The following is a 7,218-nucleotide window of genomic DNA, read 5'->3' on the forward strand; positions in this document are numbered from 1 at the left end:
GTGTGTAAGTGAGTGTGTGTGTGTGTGTGTGTGTGTGTAAGTGAGTGTGTGTGTGTGTGTGTGTGTGTGTAAGTGAGTGTGTGTGTGTGTGTGTGTGTGCGTGCGTGCTTGTGTGTGAGTGAGTGTGTGAGCGTGTTTGTGTGTGTGTGTATGTGTGTGCGAGTGTGTGTGTGTGTGAGTATGTGTGTGAGTGTGAGTGTGTGTGTGTGCGTGAGTGTGTGTGTGAGTGTGAGTGTGAGTGTGTGTGAGTGTGAGTGTGAGTGTCTGTGTGAGTGAACATGATGTGACTCAGCAGCTGAAGCGTCCCGCAGCTCATGCTAATGAACGCATCTGAAGGACACACACTGTCACAGCAGCACTTCACTGTTTAAAACAACAGTTCACTCCAAAACAAACATGCTGTCGTTACAAGTGCAAGTCTTTTGGAATAATAAATAAGGAAATAATTATGCAATTTATTGGACAGCATTCCAGCTAAATATCTATTCATAATCCATTTTAAATATTATATACTATAATTATAAATATTAATAATATAAATAAGCTTAATAAATGTTATACATTTTATAAAATAAAACAATTCAATAAATAAATAATTATATTTCACTGTTATAAATATAGTTCATTTTAAATATAATATACATATATAATTAACAACATAAATAAGCTTTACAAATGTTATACATTTTATTATAATATAAATAATATAATATAATATAATATAATATAATATAATAATAGAAGCTTTATAAAATGTTATTCATTTTATAATAATATTAAATAATTATCAAAATATATATTAATATAATTAATTACCTAAAATAAGGATTAGGGTTAAAATGTGATACTGTATTTTTTAATCATTAACTATGTAAATAAGTATACTAATACTATAATAATAAATTAAGTAAGTAAATAACGTCTGCTTTCATTTATGAGGGAACTATTCCTTTAAGACTTTCTACTAATTTATGGACTTGATGAATAGATGCATGAATGAATGAAAGGACAGCGAGGATCAATGAAGCGATAAGCAGAGGTGTAGCTCTTGAATTGGAGGGTTTCTGAACGGCCAGGAATCCGTTTGGGGAAGTGCTTTGGTTTGGAAGCCCAAACTTACTGTGTTGCTTTCACTGTGAGGCTCTGAGCCGTGATGCAGGGGCGAATAAACCCAACTCCTGTCCTCTGGAGTCTGCAGACACACCGCCGCCACAGCAGAGGGCACCACACACACACACACACACACACACACACACACAGCACAGAGAGAGACGGAGCCGCGCAGACGCATGAAACACAAACACACAGAAACAGAAAGAGCAAACGTATGAGGTGACTAGAAACATTCAACATTTAGTGGAAGAATAAAACGACAGATCACAGTGAATATGCCTCCAAACACACACTATCATACTCATACTAGTTTGGCTGTATGCAATACGTATTCAGTGCACAGTATGCACATTTTCAGTATGTATGCAGTTTATGGATTTTCCAACACTCTAACACATAATGAAACTTATTTATTTGTTATTTTTGTTAACAAACTAAAAACATAAAGCAAATTTTCTTTTAGTTTAACTTGATGTTCTAAAATAACTAAAGGAAAAACAAAGGAAAAAAGTAAAGTAAAATAAAATAAAAATATATAATATATAAATAATAAAAAGCATTAATGTAAAAATAAAAGTAATAAAAACTATATAAACATTTAACTTTTATATTTTTTTAATTACTTTTTAACAAAATTAAAAAAAACAGCAAAATAACTAAAACTTAAAAAAACAAAACTAATTCAAATTCATATTAATGAAAACTATTACAGTATCTCCATCAGTGTTTTTTTAGTATCATTGAAATAGTATTCTAGTTTTTATTAATAGTTTGAATTAGTTTTTATATTTTCATGTTTTTGTTTTCATTTTATTGTTTGCTTTGGTAATTTAGTAAAAGTTTTTGTCATTTTGTTGTTCATTTTGTTCATTTTTACTAGTTGCAGTTTCATGTCTATATAGTTTTTTAGCAATTTTTATTACAGTTTTAGTTCTAGATATTTTAGTACATCAAGTTAAATTAAATCAATGTTTCCTTGGCAACTAGCTGAAACAAAACAAATTATTCACAGTAAATTAAAGTTTTTGAAGTTTTTTACCTTCATAACTCCACTAGATCATTCAGACTGGCGCTCTGTGGAACATGATTCATATTTAGCTCCACACCACATGAATTCACCAAATCAGGTGATTTGTGGCATTTTGTTTTAGTGAAATGAAAATGAGTTTACATATTTGAGTGCTGCATGCATAAGTGTGTTTAAAATATACTGTATTAACAGTAGGGCTGGGTTTTGACACAAATTTCACGATTCGATTCGATTCTCATTCACCAGCTTGCGATTCGATTCGATTCGATTTAATATGGATTATTTTGGATATATATCAGGTACAGTACTTGCCAAATTTTCTCAAGAAAAAAAAATCTCTCAACTAATGCTGTAAAATATACATGAGAGTCAGTTGGTGCTACATTACATAATATTGAAGGTTAAAATTAACTGATTTGTTAAAATTACACTTAATGAAGTTTTAAAAATAAAGCTACAATTACATAACAATATTTCTACTTCAATTCGTTTTTAATGTGGAGGAGATGATCAGTTCGCGTCTGTTGAACTGAGGCGCTACAGCGATCTGTCACTGCACATTAAACAGCGCCAAAACAGCATTTATTGTTTGAATACTGCAATACAATGGACATAATTTGAAATCTGAGACTTTGTTTCATATTAAAAGTACCAAAGCACAATGCTTATTGCGATATATTGGATGGGAAGTGCCCTTCAATGTTCCATCCATTAACTGAAAACAGGCTAGAATAATCCATTCTTGGGAATTAAGAATCAATATCATTCCGTAAAAATGAGAATCGATTAATATTGAGATATCAATATTTCTTACCCAGCCCTAATTAACAGTAAATGCAGGGTTCCCATATCTTTTGAACAATGCATTTCCATGTGGTTCCTACACATTATTCATACACACAATATTATTTTATAGAGACTGCACTCACTAAGAGCAGATTCTGTTATAATAAATATTATATTATTATGATATTATGCATTTGCTAAGCATAACTAACTACTAACTTTTACTATATACATTTCCATGGATTTTATCTACCAGTTTTGCTAATGTCAATTAAAAGTAAAACTATTCAAATCAATGTTGGTAACTGAAATAAAGCTGAAATAAAATATAATAGATAATATTTAGTAAGTAAAAAAATTGACACTAAATTAAAAATGTTGCCTAATTTTGTTTTAAGTTTTTACAAATTTAAAAATGAAAAAAATAAAATAAAATAAAATAACAGAATCATTTTTTTTAGAACTTTTAAAATGTTTTTTAAAGCTTGTTGCCTAATTTTTGTTTAAGTCTTTTTAGACTCACTAAAAGCAGGACGCATAATATTTATTATTATGATATATTATTATATATTTTGGGCATAACTAGTAATTATCATCACATATATTTCCATTGCTTTAAAATTGTATCCATTTTATTCAGCTGTGTTGTTATTAGCTAAAACAAAAACTATTAATTATTATTATTAAATAAAATATAATATAAATATTAGATAAAAAACTTTAAAAATTAAAATTAGAAATGTTGCCTTGGAAACGAACTGAAAGAGGTTTAGAAAGAAGTACAAATATAACTAAAACTAAAATTCAAATTAAAAATTAAATCTAAATGACTAAAAGTAAATGTAAATCTAAGTAAAAAAAATATTGTAAAAAGTAATTAATGACAAAAGCACATGGAATAAAACTAAAATTATATATGCAAAATATTATAATGATAAATATAAAATGTTAAAAACATATAAAATAATAATAATAAAATATATAAACAATACCAAAATAACACTGTTGTTCACATTTTCAAGTTTATATTCATATTTGTTTTTGTAACTGTGGGAACCCTGTATGTAACACTTCATAAACTCAACATGAACTTATGCTAATATGACAGCATTACGCTGCTGTGAATCAGACCGCCACCAAAACAATTCCTGATGAAGTTCTGAAACATCACAGCAGTAATGGCTCAAACCCAGATGCTGAGTTTGTCTGTGAGTGTAACGTCCTACGATGGCGCTCATACTCACAAAGTAGATGTCAGTGGTTGAGGCGAGCTCTTCCTCCAGAGATCCGCGGCTCTGGGACTCTGAGAGACGCTGTGTGCTTGGGCTAGAGGCTGCTTCAGGGGCCGGAGCTGACTCTAGGGCCCCGCTTTCTGTCAGAGGAGCAGTTTCCACAGGAAGTGTCGTCTGGGTGTCACCAGGAAGTGTTGTCTGGAAGACGGTTTCCTGGGCAACGGGTGCTGTTTCTGAGACGAGGTCATCAGTGTCTGGAGGAGGAACGTCTGTCACCGAGCTAAAAAAAAAAAGAGAAGAGGGCAAATATGGACAAAAATTATTAAGACTCAAATCTTTTTATAATAGGTGTGAAATGTTAAATAATCATTCGCTTATAATTAATTAATTTAATTAAAAATGTTAAATATAAATAGTTTATTTAGAATAATAATAATGATATATAATATACATGTAATAACAGGGATAATTGTAAAATAATTATCAGTTATTAATTAAATTAATTACATTAAATTCAAACATGAATTCATTAGTTATTAAATGAATAAAGAAGTAAAAAAATATATAATTTATAATAATAATATATTATTTATAGTATATAATATGAATATAATAAGAGGTATAAATGTCAATTATTAGCTAATAATTAATCAAATTGTAAAATATAAATATAAATAATAATAATCTATTAGATATTCTATATTGATACTGACATAAGAGATACTGAGAAAAAAAAAACAAGAAGTTAAATTAATTAAAGATATTAACAAATGTATAAAATTTAATTTGAACTGAGTTTTTTTAATTATTTTTATTTTGTTTAATATTAATAATAATAATAATAATACTTATAATATAATATAAATATGATAAGAGGGATAAATGTAAATACTAAAATAAATACATAATTTTATAACAAAAACAAATGAAAATTAACCTATTATTCAAAAAAGATTAAATATTTTATTTGTTTACACACAAATCCGCATCAGAGAAGCACGATCATGTGAATGTGTTGTTGTCCTCTAAGGAGGATTTCAAGTAGATATTTTAGCTCAGAAAGGTTTTGGCTGAATCCCTGCATTAAATCACCTACAAACTAAAACACTGATCTGGGATCAGGTTCTTACTTGAGACAGTAAGTGACCACCTAGCAACCACTCAAAACTTCCTAGCAACCAGTTCTGCAAAGCTCACCAAATGAAAATTAACCTATTATTTAAAAAAGATTAAATATTTTATTTGTTTTACACACAAATCCGCATCAGAGAAGCACGATCATGTGAATGTGTTGTTGTCCTCTAAGGAGGATTTCAAGTAGATATTTTAGCTCAGAAAGGTTTTGGCTGAATCCCTGCATTAAATCACCTACAAACTAAAACACTGATCTGGGATCAGGTTCTTACTTGAGACAGTAAGTGACCACCTAGCAACCACTCAAAACTTCCTAGCAACCAGTTCTGCAAAGCTCACATCACTCACGATTTAAAAGAAACAGTAAATGTAAAGATCTAGCTTTTGATGTTTGCACAGTATCACTGACTCCTTATTTAGCCTGACAGACACTTTCCATAAAGAATTCAAAGTGACAGAAGTGCTGAGAGCGAGGCTTTGAGTGTTTGACGTGAGGAGTAAAGCAGGAACAGAGGGTCTGCAGTAAAGCTCTCCGGACCATATGTGACCCTGCAGCACAAAAGCAGTGTTAAGTCGCTGGGGTATATTTGTAGCAATAGCCAACAATACATTGTGTGGGTCAAAATTATTGATTTTTCTTTTATGCCAAAAACCATTAGAATATTAAGTAACTTCATTTGAACAACTTTAAAGATGATTTTCTCAATATTTAGATTTTTTTTGCACCCTCAGATTCCAGATTTTCAAATAGTTGTATCTCGGCCAAATATTGTCCTATCCTAACAAACCATACATCAATGGAAAGCTTATTTATTCAGCTTTCAGATGATGTATAAATCTCAATTTCAAAAAATTGACACTTAAGACTGGTTTTGTGGTCCAGGGTCACATATGGCCAAAGCCTACACCTGGAACTCACAGATCCACCGCTTCAATAATAGGTCAGAAAACTGATGCATATTTCATAAATCCAGCAGAAACAGCAGACAGTCCTCTGGCAGAGTGATTCGGGATGCACTAATCATAATCTCACACACTGTGTAGAAATATTATGTGAATCAGGATGAAGTCCGAGAGCTGTTTGGTCAGGGATAATGTACTGCTGGTCATTATCCCAAAATCAATCCCAGCAGGGTGATCGCCATTTGAATTGTATCTAAAATTTCCATCCATTTGGATTACACAGTTTTAACATCAACTAAATTAATCTGATGCATATGCATGATGCAGTTAGTATCTCTTCAAAAAAAAAATCATGGCATATTTTATTATTGACTATTTGTTTCTATTTCATTTGAATTAAATAAGCACATTTTCAAAATAGCTTAGAATTCAACTGAATTCAATTGTATTTAAAACACATTTGGTTTATTAGTACCATTACAGAAATCTGACCCGTTTCTTATCTGTTTCCTCTATGCATTACTAAAAAATATGCATCACATTAAGTTTATTAGTTTAGGTTAAAACTGTGTAATCCAAATCCAAATATTACATGCAATTCGAATACATAAATGAAATATACAGAAATATTATATTATTTTTGCTAACTGAAAAAAAGCTGTAATAAAATATAATAGAAATATTAGATACTATTTGATAAGTTAAAAAACTAAAAAAAAAATGTGTAATTTGTGTTTAATGTTTGTTAAACGTTTAATAAAAAAATTAAATGTAGGTTTTTTTTATATTTAATATTATATTATGATATTTTTTGAGCATAACTAGTCATTTTCACCATCGATGTTTCCATTGCTTTAAGATTTTATCCATTTTATTCACCTGTGTTGTTGTTAGCTAAAACTAAAACTATTCAAACTGTTTTTGTTAACTAAAATCAGGCTGAAATAAAAAAAATATATATATTAGATAATATTTAAATATTCAATTTCTTATAGTTAAAAAACTTAAAAATGTGAAATG

At 29.7% G+C, this 7,218-nt stretch overlaps 1 pseudogene; it reads right to left on the minus strand.

Moving 5' to 3' along the window:
• Window positions 1-7,218, minus strand: part of LOC107723216 (phosphatidylinositol 4-phosphate 5-kinase type-1 gamma-like) — a 48,731-nt pseudogene that overhangs the window by 2,454 nt on the left and 39,059 nt on the right.

Source organism: Sinocyclocheilus rhinocerous, unplaced genomic scaffold, assembly GCF_001515625.1.
Source record: "Sinocyclocheilus rhinocerous isolate Xijiao unplaced genomic scaffold, SAMN03320098_v1.1 scaffold2770, whole genome shotgun sequence".
NCBI classification, from domain to species: Eukaryota; Metazoa; Chordata; class Actinopteri; order Cypriniformes; family Cyprinidae; genus Sinocyclocheilus; species Sinocyclocheilus rhinocerous.